This window comes from Lycium barbarum, chromosome 9 (genome assembly GCF_019175385.1).
Source record: "Lycium barbarum isolate Lr01 chromosome 9, ASM1917538v2, whole genome shotgun sequence".
Lineage (NCBI taxonomy): Eukaryota > Viridiplantae > Streptophyta > Magnoliopsida > Solanales > Solanaceae > Lycium > Lycium barbarum.
This window is the reverse complement of record NC_083345.1, coordinates 61,532,721-61,548,950: the sequence shown is the minus strand read 5'-3', so window position 1 is coordinate 61,548,950 and position 16,230 is coordinate 61,532,721.

Genomic DNA, 16,230 nt, shown 5'->3' with positions numbered 1-16,230 from the left:
TTAAGAAGGGTTGTTGGATTGCTTTAGTTGTTTATGGGCTGAATTGTAAGGATTTTATATGCATATCTCTAACACTGTCATTGGTGGTATTGCTGGGATAACAGGAGGTAAATTGGAAGTTCGGGTTAGGCGGGTATATAGGGGAAATGCTGTCCGATTTCCGTTAAGTTCTTAACTAATGAAAATCCTAATCAAGAAAGTGTGAACTAAAGAATGATTCCTATAAGTGATTGATTGTAGGTTCATAAGCTAGAAATTATAGTTTACTAACGATAGCGTTACTTTCATATCGAATAGGCTAAAGGGGCGGCGAAGTGAACTTGACTACGGTTAACCTATAACAAGTATGTAAAGTTATCCTTTCTTTCTTTTTGGCATGATCCTTATCATATGAACGAACACAGTGAGCAAGCGAGTTCAAAAGACTCTATTCTTAGAGAGTGTAGAGATATTTGTATCGCTGGCCTCCTATGTTTTATGTCCATAACTCCTAGAGACTTTTCATATTTGCTTCTTATGTCACCAGAGGGGTTTAGAGTATCCTTTTTCCGAGTTTTACATGCATTTATATATATTATATTATATATGGATCGGGCCGTACGTTCCACGACACTAACATATTATATTATATATGGATCGGGCCGTACGTTCCTCGGCACTAACATATTATATTGATGGATCGGGCCGTACGTTCCTCGGCACTAACATATTATATTATATATGGATCGGGCCGTACGTTCCACGGCACTAACATATTATATTATATATGGATCGGGCCATACGTTCCTCCGCACTAACATATTATATTTATGGATTGGGTCGTACGTTCCTCAGCACGATTATATTATATATGGATCGGGATGTACGTTCCACAGCACTATCAGTTATATTATGATCTATGCCTAACATACGCCGTAGAGTCAGTTTCGGTCATATAGAGTTACGCAGATATTCTCAGATGTTAGCGACAGATGCATTCAATTATTGAGACTGGTTTTCATGATTCATCTGTACTTGATGTTCTTATGCTTTATATACTCAGTACATATTCCGTACTGACCCCCCTTTATTCGGGGGGCTGCGTTTCATGCCTGCAGGTACAGACGCTCGATTCGGTGATCCCCCAACTTAGGATTTCCAGTCAGCTATCTTGGAGAGCTCCGTTGTTCCGGAGCCTAGACTTTTGGTACAGATCTTCTGATGTATTTATATATGGTTGTCCAGGGGTACGATGGGGCCCTGTTCCGTCATATTTCACTGTTAGTGCTCTTAGAGGTCTGTAGACCTATGTGTGGCTTTTGGGTAAGTTCTATTTAGCTGTGTCTATACGATGTGTTGTGGATATGTTCATCTGTAGTGGCAGCCTTGTCGGCATGCATATGATATTGATATGTAGTGGCAGCCTTGTCGGCTTGCGTATCATTTTATGATTTGATTAGTTGTGACTCCTCAGGAGACTGTTTATCTGGATATATATACATGATGACGTTAACAACCCTGGAGTTCTTTTGAAAGTTTCCATATTGTTCTTAGATTCAGTTTGACTATGTCCAACAGGTACGTATACGAGTGTCCAGGTCGGGCACTAGTCATGGCCCACGGGGTTGGGTCGCGACGAAAGTGGTATCAAAGCAGTTCATCCTCGGAGTGTCTACAGACCGTGTCTAGTAGAGTTTTATTTATCGGTGTGTTGTGCAGCATATCTATAAACAGGAAGCTACATGACATTTAGGATGTTACCTTTCTTTCATATCTAAGATCGTGCGATAGAGCCCAGCCATAAGAGATGAAATTCTTTATAATAGTACACAGTTAAACAGCGGTGCAAAAGATGCATGTCGGATAAGGTAAGAACATTGAAGTATGATTGAAATGTAAAGTTGAGAAATGAAAGGGAAGGTAGATAGGAAGGTATAACAGGACAGATCGTTAAGGGATTAGGTACGTCTCGAGGTGTGATACGTGAAGTAAGTTTCGACATTTTTATACTTTTACTTGAAATTGGGAGCCCTGTGTAGCTATGATATGATATGATATATGCGTATATATGTTGGCCCTGTGAGGCATTGTTGGTATTTCCTGCATGCACGTTTTGGGATAGTAAGAAGTACAGTGGAAACTCTGCCAAAATTTTCCTAGAAATAGAAAAAAAAAGAATGAGATATAAGTTCATAATATGTCTTGAAAGTCGATATTGAAAGAGTAAATTTATTATGTTGGATTAAAGCTTTAAGAGATACCCTCCATGTCATCCGTAATTGGCACCATTCTTATTTGGGAAATTTTATTTCGAAGAATCATATGCGAGCAACAAAGTTTGGAATTCATTTGAACGGATCAGAATACTTTAATACTTTCCAGCCACATGTTACCTCAGAAAAATGTTACCTTTCTTTCATATCTAAGATCGTGCGATAGAGCCCAGCAATAAGAGATGAAATTCTTTATAATACTCCTTGATTTCAGCTGAAGAACAGCATCGACAGAAGGAAGTGACTGATGATATTGGAAGTTACAAAGTACACAGTCAAACAGCGGTGCAAAAGATGCATGTCGGATAAGGTAAGAACTTTGAATTATGATTAAAATGTAAAGTTGAGAAATGAAAGGGAAGGTAGATAGGAAGGTATAACAGGACAGATCGTTAAAGGATCAGGTACGTCTCGAGGTGTGATACGTGAGGTAAGTTTCGACATTTTTATACTTTTACTTGAAATTGGGAGCCCTGTGTAGCTATGATATCATATGATATATGCGTATATATGTTGGCCCTGTGAGGCATTGTTGGTATTTCCTGCGTGCAGGTTTTGGGATAGTAAGAAGTACAGAGGAAACTCTGCCAAAATTTTCCCAGAAATAGAAAAGAAAAGAATGAGCTATAAGTTCATAATATGTCTTGAAAGTCGATATCGATAGGGTAAATTTATTATGTTGGATTAAAGCTTTAAGAGATACCCTCCTTGTCATCCGTAAGTGGCACCATTCTTATTTGGGAAATTTTATTTCGAAGAAGCATATGCGAGCAGCAAAGTTTGGAATTCATTTGAACGGATCAGAATACTTTAATACTTTCCAGCCACATGTTACCTTAGAAGAGGCTCATGTTGAAGAGCAAAAACGTCTAGCAATTAAGTTTCACTTTACTTGAAGAGTACAAAGCATACAACAAGTAGTTTGTGAACTAAATAGTTCATTCATTACCCAAGGACGAATCTGAAGGTAAACTATGTGAATCAAGTATTAGGAGTCCCGTGATGCTTGTCGGATTCTAATTCCTCTTCTCATGGTGGATTTGGAGAATGCTTCATGGTGACATAATCATGGAATTGGAGAATTCTTATGTTCTTGCGGTAACATTACATCTTGTCCTTGAGTTTATTAGTTTTAATCAATTAATTGGAGATGGAATTTATGGATGGAAAACTCAAACTTGTGAGCGGTCTTAGATCATGTGTTTTACGTGTTGTTGATGAGATGCTAGAATAATTTGAGAGGGCTTGCGACACTAAGAGATGGTTTAGAAAAGGTGGCAAATCATAACAGAACGTTTTATTGAAGTATTGAGTAAATTGATAAGTAGGGATAAATTACGACGAGTTTACAGTTAAAAGGAGTAATGGTATGATTGAGATAAAAGTACATAAGAGGAAGAATTATGACAAATATGAAGGTACTAATAAGACAGCTTGTGAGATATTAAGGATAAGATTGATCAGAAAGGGTGAAGGGTTATGTACGCCTACTCCACAGAGTGTAATTAAAACATAGTAAGAATCACGAATAAGGTTAAGAAGTGTTACATTATAGGATTGATTACGAACAGGATGTAATGCGAATACCATAAGGATTGTTATAGAAATAAGTAAAGCCTAGCGGGGAAGTAACTAAAAGATATGGTGTGATCAGTGTGAAACGGAAAAGCAAATATATAACGAATAAGAAAGACTTACAAAGTCCTATAGGGAAAGTTCAGAATAGAGATCAAGTGGTAAAGAAAGTGAAAGCGAGCATAGGAAGAGAAGGAGTTAATTGAAAGAAGAAAATAAGAAGAAAGCGAGTGGGATTACTGTGTAGCGGTGTGTTATGGCATGTATATCTAAGAAAACTTGTAATATAAGTGACAAAATTGTGAAAGACCAAACTAAAGAAAGATGAGCAACGAGGCAGAATGAGTGCCAGAAGTGGTTGGGATGGTAAGAACAAATAGGGATGAACAAAATATATTTTGAGAATGAGGAGGGGATTATGCAGAAGTAGTGTTTTCCGAAGGATATAATGGTAGCATAAGATTTCTTGTGCATAGAATAAAAGATGGGTATAGACTGGAGAAATGATAAGAAAATTCTAAAGGAAGCACCCAAGATAGATGCAATTAATTGAATATGGGTATAGAACGAAAGGGAAATATATAACTACGAGCTTAAGAGTATAGCACAATGGTGAGGTTATAGGATGAGATCGTCATTGAGATGAGCTCGATATGAATTTGAGTAAGTTAGAAATCAGTTTTGGGTACACCACAAGGGTGTATAAGCATAAGGCATAAAGGAGTACTGCGTGTATATGACTTCACCTCGAAAAATAGTGAAATCCTTAAAGGAAAAGGACTGTTGGCCTAAGGAACAAATAATGTATTAGAGGAAACAGATGATATCCGTTGGGATAAATATAATACTATAAGACAACTTTGGACACTTATCATCGGAATATAAGTGCTAACCAATTGAGCATTTGGAACGACTATAAGTACTAATTAATTACGAATTGGAGTAAGTGGAATGTGGCCTTAGATGAGTTCCTACATGGGTTGCATTACCCGAGTATAGATGGTTAGATTAGATATTGTACTGTACATAGAAAAGTTCTCATCGCCTCGTGATTGTGTTAAGGTTTCGTACATGGGTAACCAAAGTTATAAATGAAAAAGAAAAGTCATGGATATGGTATAAGTACACCCTAAAGGGGTGAAGCGAGTGCGAGAAATGTAGGTGCAAGATGGAAACAATAGATGTTGAGATATATTTGATACGGATGCGAAAATTTCAAGTGAGAACCCTTGCTGGAACAAGTTAATAAGCTCTGATAGCCAGCAATGAATGGATAGAAGACAGGATGGTATTTGGGATGGTGCGGAGAAGAGTCGGTAAAGATCTTAAATGATATGGCATTACAAAGTGGGTGCTTATAAAAAGAAAGAGTACGACAACAGGACGGAAACGCGTAACTTAACAGATATTATAAAGGATAGCAACGCTATACCGGATTAGAGGTTAAGATGTTGGCAACGAGGTTGTTTGCTAATGATACTATAACTTATAAGTAGCAAAGGAGAGGAGACAGAAAATTTCCTATAATAGGATATAAGAAAAATCAAAAGGGTGAATCAAGGGAAAGGAGTATGACAAGATAGGCTACGAGCGAGTTTTAGTATGGATGAGTTATGTAAAGTAGAATGAACCTGGACAAGGAAAGACTGTGACTAAGATTGGATCTATTTTTATACGAATGGTTCCAGAATAGCTATGCAACCTATGAATAATTGCAAGCTAAGGATGAGACCAAGTGAGTATTTGATAGGAAAAGTATGGATTCAGTAATAACAATGTGGTTGCAATATTTTGGATACATTAAGCAAAGGTTTAAGATGGTTTGAACCAAAGTACCGAGATGGGATTAGTACTAAGGGCAAAAGCCATAGGTGAGCCCCGATATCTATTGAAAGATATAAGAGAAGAATGAAAGGTCTATATAAAGACTAGTGAGACGACACTAAGGTATTTCTTGGGCTGATTTGAACGCCTTCGTATATTCATGTAAAAATTGCAATATAATTTGTGACAGAAAAACTAAGAGCAAAAGTTTGAATAAAGACACAAGTAAAGCGTTTTGATTAAAGACAAAGGAATGACACGAGATAATATGCCTAAAAGTATTGCAAGTTAGGTTAAAGAAAATTACGAAATGGTTTAACCAAGACGATCAGAACAAGCGGGTTGCTGGTTACTGGATGGCAGTGACTTTATATTACCAGTTAATGATAGTCAGATCACAGAGCGACTACGTAGAGTTATTATAAGTGGAAGCTACAGCGTTACTTGATAGCCAACTCTAAAGATTGAGATCAAGAGCTAGAAGCAAAGTGACAGTTAAATTTTTTTTTTTTTAAAAAAAAGAAAAGTCGAAAAGTGACACATGATGCGGAAGGTTCCAGAATACGGACTGTAACAGTAGGACAAAGCAAGGTTATTGGAGTAAAATAATATTACACCCTGGAAAATGTCATTTATCCGTAGAGTCTGTGAAGGGTCTACAAGTTACCGGAGGTACGAAATACTTTAAGAATAGTAAAGTCTAGTAAATCGACGAGGGACCTCTGCGCGTTATAAAAATCTTATTTAAAGACTAAGAGTTAAGATGAAGTGAATGATCCGTCTTAAAGAAGTAACTGTAAGAAGAAAAAAAAAAGGGGGAGTCAAGTTAAGAGTAAGTGCACCAGGGAGAGAGTAAGAGTTCAGCGGAAGAGCTCACAATACAATCGTCAACCAACTGCGAAATGAAAAGGAGAGTAAAGACAACGACGTGGGATTACCACTTCGAGAGGCAAGAGAAAGAACAAATATTATGAAAGTGATTACTGAGAAAGCCGGAATGCGTTATTATAAAGTGAAGGGATCGACCAATGAAAGAGGTATGTGAGGAGTATAATTCAGTAAGAGAACATTTAAGGAAATATTGGGAGCCCAGGACTAGTTTAACATTCGAGGACGAATGTTCTAAAGGGGGGAAGGATGTTATATCCCGTATTTTTATACGTCGAATTATTCGCAAGCTAATCGACATAAGTTAAGGACGGGATTATTTTTTGATATGAAATTGGAATTTTTTAATTCTCAATTTTAATTAGTACACGATTTATTTATAAACCTTCAATTAGTATAAAAATATCATTGGAAATTAGGGAATAATTAACTGTGATTAGATTATTAAGTAGGGATTAGTGATTAATTAAGTTAATTATACCTTGTGGGCCCCACCCGTTTTTAAATTCAAAAAAAAAATAGTTGGCAATGGGCTGCCACGTGACACCAAGTAGGCTGCCACGTGGCATCAATTGGTCTAAATTAATAACACTAACGTGTCAAGAAAATTGGTGACTCAAGGTCACATAAAAGGAGATTTTTACACGTTTACAAGCCCACTTTGCACATTGAATATTAACCTTAGTATTGTTAAAAATGCATTTGATATTAGTACAACTATGTATTAACATAAGAGCTCAATTCGGTCAATTTGTGGTTGAATGGAAGAAAAAATTGTTTCTTGTTTTGATTAAGTTCCAAGGTGATTTGCAAGTTCAAGGAGGCGATAGCAACATTGGGTATTGAATTGAGGAATAAGAAATAGTGAAATTGGAGTAAATAAGTGTAGAATTTCCTCCGATTAAATTAAGGTAAGATTTTCTTATTTTGTGGTATAATTGTATTAATGGTGTTGTAATGGAAGGATTAATATTGGATTGGATGAAATTGGAAGTAAGAAATTGCATGACATCGTTGATATTAGGAGTTGTAGTTGTTATATAGGATTGTTGATTTGGGAAGATTCAAAGCATGGTTTTTGTTAATATGTTGTTGTCGTGTTGTCGTTGATGTGGATTCTAAATTTGGAAGAAATAAGTGTATAAAGTATCATATACATAGCGTATGTTGGTTTGTTTGGTGTATAATCTTAAAACGTCAATGATTTGGATTGGAAAAGGATTAAGAAGGGTTGTTGGATTGTTTGAGTTGTTTATGGGCTGAATTGTAAGGATTTTATATGCATATCTCTATAACTGTCATTGTTGGTATTGCTGTGATAACAGAAGGTAAATTGGAAGTTCGGGTTAGGCGAGTATAGGGGAAATGCTGCACGATTTCCGTTAAGTTCTTAACTAATGAAAATCCTAATCAAGAAAGTGTGAACTAAAGAATGATTCCTATAAGTGATTGATTGTATTTTTATAAGCTAGAAAGTATAGTTTACTAACGATAGCGTTACTTTCATATCGAATAGGCTAAAGGGGCGGCGAAGTGAACTTGACTACGGTTAACCTATAACAGGTATGTAAAGTTATCCTTTCTTTCTTTTTGGCATGATCCTTATCATATGAACGGACACAGTGAGCAAGCGAGTTCCAAAGACTCTATTCTTAGAGAGTGTAGAGATATTTATATCGTTAGCCTCCTATGTTTTATGTCCATAACTCCCAGAGACTTTTCATATTAGTTTCTTATGTCACCAGAGGGGTTCAGAGTATCCTTTTTCCGAGTTTTACATGCATTTATATATATTATATTATATATGGATCGGGTCGTACGTTCCTCGGCACTAACATATTATATTATATATGGATCGGGCCGTACGTTCCTCGGCACTAACATATTATATTAATGGATCGGGCCGTACGTTCGTCGACACTAATATTATATTATATATGGATCGGGCCGTACGTTCCTCGGCACTAACATATTATATTTATGGATCGGGCCGTACGTTCCTCGGCACTATTATATTATATATGGATCGGGCTGTACGTTCCACAGCACTATCAGTTATATTATGATCTATGCCTAACATACGCCGTAGAGTCAGTTTCAGTCATATAGAGTTACGCAGATATTCTCAGATGTTAGCCACAGATGCACTCAATTATTGAGACTGGTTTTCATGATTCGTCTATACTTTATGTTCTTATGCTTTATATACTCAGTACATATTCCGTACTGACCCCCTTTCTTCGGGGGGATGCGTTTCATGCCCGCAGGTACAGACGCTCGATTCGGTGATCCCCCAGCTTAGGATTTCCAGTCAGCTCTCTTGGAGAGCTCCGTTCTACCGGAGCCTAGACTTTTGGTACAGATCTTCTGATGTATTTATATATGGTTGTCCAGGGGTACGGCGGGGCCCTGTCCCGTCATAATTCACTGTTAGTACTCTTAGAGGTCTGTAGACCTATGTGTGGGTTGTGGGTAAGTTCTGTTCAGCTATGTCTATACGATGTGCTGTGGATATGTTCATCTGTAGTGGCAGCCTTGTCGGCTTGCATATGATATTGATATGTAGTGGCAGCCTTGTCGGCTTGCGTATCATTGTATGATTTGATTAGTTGTGACTCCTTAGGAGACAGTTTATCTGGATATATATACATGACGACGTTAAGAACCCTGGAGTTCTTTTGCAAGTTTCCATATTGTTCTTAGATTTAGTTTGACTTTGTCCAACAGGTATGTATACGAGTGTCCAGGTCGGGCACTAGTCATGGCCCACGGGGTTGGGTCGCGACGAAAGTGGTATCAGAGCCGTTCATCCTCGGAGTGTCTACAGACCGTGTCTAGTAAAGTCTTGTTTATCGGTGTGTTGTACAATATATCTATAAACAGAAAGCTACAGGACATTTAGAATATTACCTTTCTTTCATATCTAAGATCGTGCGATAGAGCCCAGCAATAGGAGATGAAATTCTTTATAATAATCCTTGATTTCAGCTGAAGAACAGCATCGACAGAAGGAAGTGACTGATGAGATTGGAAGTTACAAAGTACACAGTCAAACAGCGGTGCAAAAGATGCATGTCGGATAAGGTAAGAACTTTGAATTATGATTAAAATGTAAAGTTGAGAAATGAAAGGGAAGGTAGATAGGAAGGTATAACAGGACAGATCGTTAAAGGATCAGGTACGTCTCGAGGTGTGATACGTGAGGTAAGTTTCGACATTTTTATACTTTTACTTGAAATTGGGAGCCCTGTGTAGCTATGATATCATATGATATATGCGTATATATGTTGGCCCTGTGAGGCATTGTTGGTATTTCCTGCGTGCAGGTTTTGGGATAGTAAGAAGTACAGAGGAAACTCTGCCAAAATTTTCCCAGAAATAGAAAAGAAAAGAATGAGCTATAAGTTCATAATATGTCTTGAAAGTCGATATCGATAGGGTAAATTTATTATGTTGGATTAAAGCTTTAAGAGATACCCTCCTTGTCCTCCGTAAGTGGCACCATTCTTATTTGGGAAATTTTATTTCGAAGAAGCATATGCGAGCAACAAAGTTTGGAATTCATTTGAACGGATCAGAATACTTTAATACTTTCCAGCCACATGTTACCTTAGAAGAGGCTCATGTTGAAGAGCAAAAACGTCTAGCAATTAAGTTTCACTTTACTTGAAGAGTACAAAGCATACAACAAGTAGTTTGTGAACTAAATAGTTCATTCATTACCCAAGGACGAATCTGAAGGTAAACTATGTGAATCAAGTATTAGGAGTCCCGTGATGCTTGTCGGATTCTAATTCCTCTTCTAATGGTGGATTTGGAGAATGCTTCATGGTGACATAATCACGGAATTGGAGAATTCTTATGTTCTTGCGGTAACATTACATCATGTCCTTGAGTTTATTAGTTTTAATCAATTAATTGGAGATGGAATTTATGGATGGAAAACTCAAACTTGTGAGCGGTCTTAGATCATGTGTTTTACGTGTTGTTGATGAGATGCTAGAATAATTTGAGAGGGCTTGCGACACTAAGAGATGGTTTAGAAAAGGTGGCAAATCATAACAGAACGTTTTATTGAAGTATTGAGTAAACTGATAAGTAGGGATAAATTACGACGAGTGTACAGTTAAAAGGAGTAATGGTATAATTGAGATAAAAGTACAGAAGAGGAAGAATTATGACAAATATGAAGGTACTAATAAGACAGCTTGTGAGATATTAAGGATAAGATTGATCAGAAAGGGTGAAGGGTTATGTACGCCTACTCCACAGAGTGTAATTAAAACATAGTAAGAATCGCGAATAAGGTTAAGAAGTGTTACATTATAGGATTTATTACGAACAGGATGTAATGCGAATACCATAAGGATTGTTATAGAAATAAGTAAAGCCTAGTGGGGAAGTAACTAAAAGATATGGTGTGATCAGTATGACACGGAAAAGCAAATATATAACGAATAAGAAAGACTTACAAAGTCCTATAGGGAAAGTTCAGAATAGAGATCAAGTGGTAAAGAAAGTGAAAGCGAGCACAGGAAGAGAAGGAGTTAATTGAAAGAAGAAAATAAGAAGAAAGCGAGTGGGATTACAGTGTAGCGGTGTGTTATGACATGTATATCTAAGAAAACTTGTAATATAAGTGACAAAATTGTGAAAGACCAAACTAAAGAAAGATGAGCAACGAGGCAGAATGAGTGCCAGAAATGGCTGGGATGGTAAGAACAAATAGGGATGAACAAAATATATTTTTAGAATGAGGAGGGGATTATGCAAAAGTAGTGTTTTCCGAAGGATATAATGGTAGCATAAGATTTCTTGTGCATAGAATAAAAGATGGGTATAGACTGGAGAAATGATAAGAAAATTCTAAAGGAAGCACCCAAGATAGATGCAATTAATTGAATATGGGTATAGAACGAAAGGGAAATATATAACTACGAGCTTAAGAGTATAGTACAATGGTGAGGTTATAGGATGAGATCGTCATTGAGATGAACTCGATATGAATTTGAGTAAGTTAGAAATCAGTTTTGGGTACACCACAAGGGTGTATAAGCATAAGGCATAAAGGAGTACTGCGTGTATATGACTTCACCTCGAAAAATAGTGAAATCCTTAAAGGAAAAGGACTGTTGGCCTAAGGAACAAATAATGTATTAGAGGAAACAGATGATATCCGTTGGGATAAATATAATACTATAAGACAACTTTGGACACTTATCATCGGAATATAAGTGCTAACCAATTGAGCATTTGGAACGACTATAAGTACTAATTAATTACGAATTGGAGTAAGTGGAATGTGGCCTTAGATGAGTTCCTACATGGGTTGCATTACCCGAGTATAGATGGTTAGATTAGATTTTGTACTGTACATAGAAAAGTTCTCATCGCCTCGTGATTGTGTTAAGGTTTCGTACATGGGTAACCAAAGTTATAAATGAAAAAGAAAAGTCATGGATACGGTATAAGTACACCCTAAAGGGGTGAAGCGAGTGAGATAAATGTAGGTGCAAGATGGAAACAATAGATGCAGAGATATATTTGATACGGATGCGAAAATTTCAAGTGAGAACCCTTGCTGGAACAAGTTAATAAGCTCTGATAGCCAGCAATGAATGGATAGAAGACAGGGTGGTATTTGGGATGGTGCGGAGAAGCGTCGGTAAAGATCTTAAATGATATGGCATTACAAAGTGGTTGCTTATAAAAAGAAAGAGTACGACAACAAAATGGAAATGCGTAACTTAACAGATATTATAAAGGATAGCAACGCTATACCGGATTAGAGGTTAAGATGTTGGCAACGAGGTTGTTTGCTAATGATACTGTAACTTATAAGTAGCAAAGGAGAGGAGACAGAAAATTTCCTATAATAGGATATAAGAAAAATCAAAAGGGTGAATCAAGGGAAAGGAGTATGAGAAGATAGGCTACGAGCGAGTTTTAGTATGGATGAGTTATGTAAAGTAGAATGAACCTGGACAAGGAAAGACTGTGACTAAGATTGGATCTATTTTTATACGAATGGTACCAGAATAGCTATGCAACCTATGAATAATTGCAAGCTAAGGATGAGACCAAATGAGTATTTGATAGGAAAAGTATGGATTCAGTAATAACAATGTGGTTGCAATATTTTGGATACATTAAGCAAAGGTTTAAGATGGTTTGAACCAAAGTACCGAGATGGGATTAGTACTAAGGGCAAAAGCCATAATTGAGCCCCGATATCTATTGAAAGATATAAGAGAAGAATGTAAGGTCTATATAAATACTAGTGAGACGACACTAAGGTATTTCTTGGGCTGATTTGAACGCCTTCGTATATTCATGTAAAAATTGCAATATAATTTGTGACAGAAAAACTAAGAGCAAAAGTTTGAATAAAGAGACAAGTAAAGCGTTTTGATTAAAGACAAAGGAATGACACGAGATAATATGCCTAAAACTATTGCAAGTTAGGTTAAAGGAAATTATGAAATGGTTTAACCAAGACGATCAGAACAAGCGGGTTACTGGTTACTGGATGGCAGTGACTTTATATGTCCAATCAAGAGAAATTCTTTCAGAATTACCAGTTAATGTTAGTCAGATCATAGAGCGACTACGTAGAGTTATTATAAGTGGAAGCTACAGCGTTACTTGATAGCCAACTCTAAAGATTGAGATCAAGAGCTAGAAGCAAAGTGACAGTTAAAATATTTTTTTTTAAAAAAAAAGAAAAGTCGAAAAGTTACACATGATGCGGAAGGTTCCAGAATACGGACTGTAACAGTAGGACAAAGCAAGGTTATTGGAGTAAAATAATATTACACCCTGGAAAAGGTCATTTATCCGTAGAGTCTGTGAAGGGTCTACAAGTTACCGGAGGTATGAAATACTCTAAGAATAGTAAAGTCTAATAAATCGACGAGGGACGTCTGCGCGTTATAAAAATCTTATTTAAAGACTAAGAGGTAAGATGAAGTGAATGATCCGTCTTAAAGTAGTAACTGTAAGAAGAAAAAAAAAGGGGAGTCAAGTTAAGACTAAGTGCACCAGGGAGAGAGTAAGAGTTCAGCGGAAGAGCTCACAATACAATCGTCAACCAACTGCGAAATGAAAAGGAGAGTAAAGACAACGACGTGGGATTACCACTTCGAGAGGCAAGAGCAAGAACAAATATTATGAAAGTGATTACTGAGAAAGCCGGAATGCGTTATTATAAAGTGAAGGGATCGACCAATGAAAGAGGTATGTGAGGAGTATAATTCAGTAAGAGAACATTTAAGGAAATATTGGGAGCCCAGGACTAGTTTAACATTCGAGGACGAATGTTCTAAAGGGGGGAAGGATGTTACATCCCGTATTTTTATACGTCGAATTATTCGCAAGCTAATCGACATAAGTTAAGGACGGGATTATTTTTTAATATGAAATTGGAATTTTTTAATTCTCAATTTTAATTAGTACACGATTTGTTTATAAACTTCAATTAGTATAAAAATATCATTGGAAATTAGGGAATAATTAACTGTGATTAGATTATTAAGTAGGGATTAGTGATTAATTAAGTTAATTATACCTTGTGGGCCCCACCTGTTTTTAAATTAAAAAAAAATTAGTTGGCAATGGGCTGCCACGTGACACCAAGTAGGCTGCCACGTGGCATCAATTGGTCTAAATTAATAACACTAACGTGTCAAGAAAATTGGTGACTCAAGGTCACATAAAAGGAGATTTTTACACGTTTACAAGCCCACTTTGCACATTGAATATTAACCTTAGTATTGTTAAAAATGCATTTGATATCAGTACAACTATGTATTAACATAAGAGCTCAATTCGGTCAATTTGTGGTTGAATGGAAGAAAAAATTGTTTCTTGTTTTGATTAAGTTCCAAGGTGATTTGCAAGTTCAAGGAGGCGATAGCAACATTGGGTATTGAATTGAGGAAGAAGAAATAGTGAAATTGGAGCAAATAAGTGTAGAATTTCCTCCGATTAAATTAAGGTAAGGTTTTCTTATTTTATGGTATAATTGTATTAATGGTGTTGTAATGGAAGGATTAAAATTGGATTGGATGAAATTGGAAGTAAGAAATTGCATGAGATCGTTGATATTAGGAGTTGTAGTTGTTATATAGCATTGTTGATTTGGGAAGATTCAAAGTGTGGTTTTTGTTAATATGTTGTTGTCGTGTTGTCATTGATGTGGATTCTAAATTTGGAAGAAAGAAGTGTATAAAGTATCTTATACAAAGCGTATGTTGGTTTGTTTGGTGTATAATCTTAAAACGTCAATGATTTGGATTGGAAAAGGATTAAGAAGGGTTGTTGGATTGTTTGAGTTGTTTATGGGCTGAATTGTAAGGATTTTATATGCATCTCTCTATTACTGTCATTGTTGGTATTGCTGTGATAACAGAAGGTAAATTGGAAGTTCGGGTTAGGCGAGTATAGGGGAAATGCTGCCCGATTTCCGTTAAGTTCTCAACTAATGAAAATCCTAATCAAGAAAGTGTGAACTAAAGAATGATTCCTATAAGTGATTGATTGTATTTTTATAAGCTAGAAAGTATAGTTTACTAACGATAGCGTTACTTTCATATCGAATAGGCTAAAGAGGCGGCGAAGTGAACTTGACTACGGTTAACCTATAACAGGTATGTAAAGTTATCCTTTCTTTCTTTTTGGCATGATCCTTATCATATGAACGGACACAGTGAGCAAGCGAGTTCCAAAGACTCTATTCTTAGAGAGTGTAGAGATATTTATATCGTTAGCCTCCTATGTTTTATGTCCATAACTCCCAGAGACTTTTCATATTAGTTTCTTATGTCACCAGAGGGGTTCAGAGTATCCTTTTTCCGAGTTTTACAAGAATTTATATATATTATATTATATATGAATCGGGTCGTACGGTCCTCGGCACTAACATATTATATTATATATGGATCGGGCCGTACGTTCCTCGGCACTAACATATTATATTAATGGATCGGGTCGTACGTTCCTCGACACTAATATTATATTATATATGGATCGGGTCGTACGTTCCTCGGCACTAACATATTATATTTATGGATCGGGCCGTACGTTTCTCGGCACTATTATATTATATATGGATCGGGCTGTACGTTCCACAGCACTATCAGTTATATTATGATCTATGCCTAACATACGTCGTAGAGTCAGTTTCAGTCATATAGAGTTACGCAGATATTCTCAGATGTTAACCACAGATGCACTCAATTATTGAGATTGGTTTTCATGATTCGTCTATACTTTATGTTCATATGCTTTATATACTCAGTACATATTCCGTACTGACCCCCTTTCTTCGGGGGGATGCGTTTCATGCCCGCAGGTACAGACGCTCGATTCGGTGATCCCCCAGCTTAGGATTTCCAGTCAGCTCTCTTGGAGAGCTCCGTTCTACCGGAGCCTAGACTTTTGGTACAGATCTTCTGATGTATTTATATATGGTTGTCCAGGGGTACGGCGGGGCCCTGTCCCGTCATAATTCACTATTAGTACGCTTAGAAGTCTGTAGACCTATGTGTGGGTTGTGGGTAAGTTCTGTTCAGCTCTGTCTATACGATGTGCTGTGGATATGTTCATCTGTAGTGGCAGCCTTGTTGGCTTGCATATGATATTGATATGTAGTGGCAGCCTTGTCGGCTTGCATATCATTGTATGATTGGAT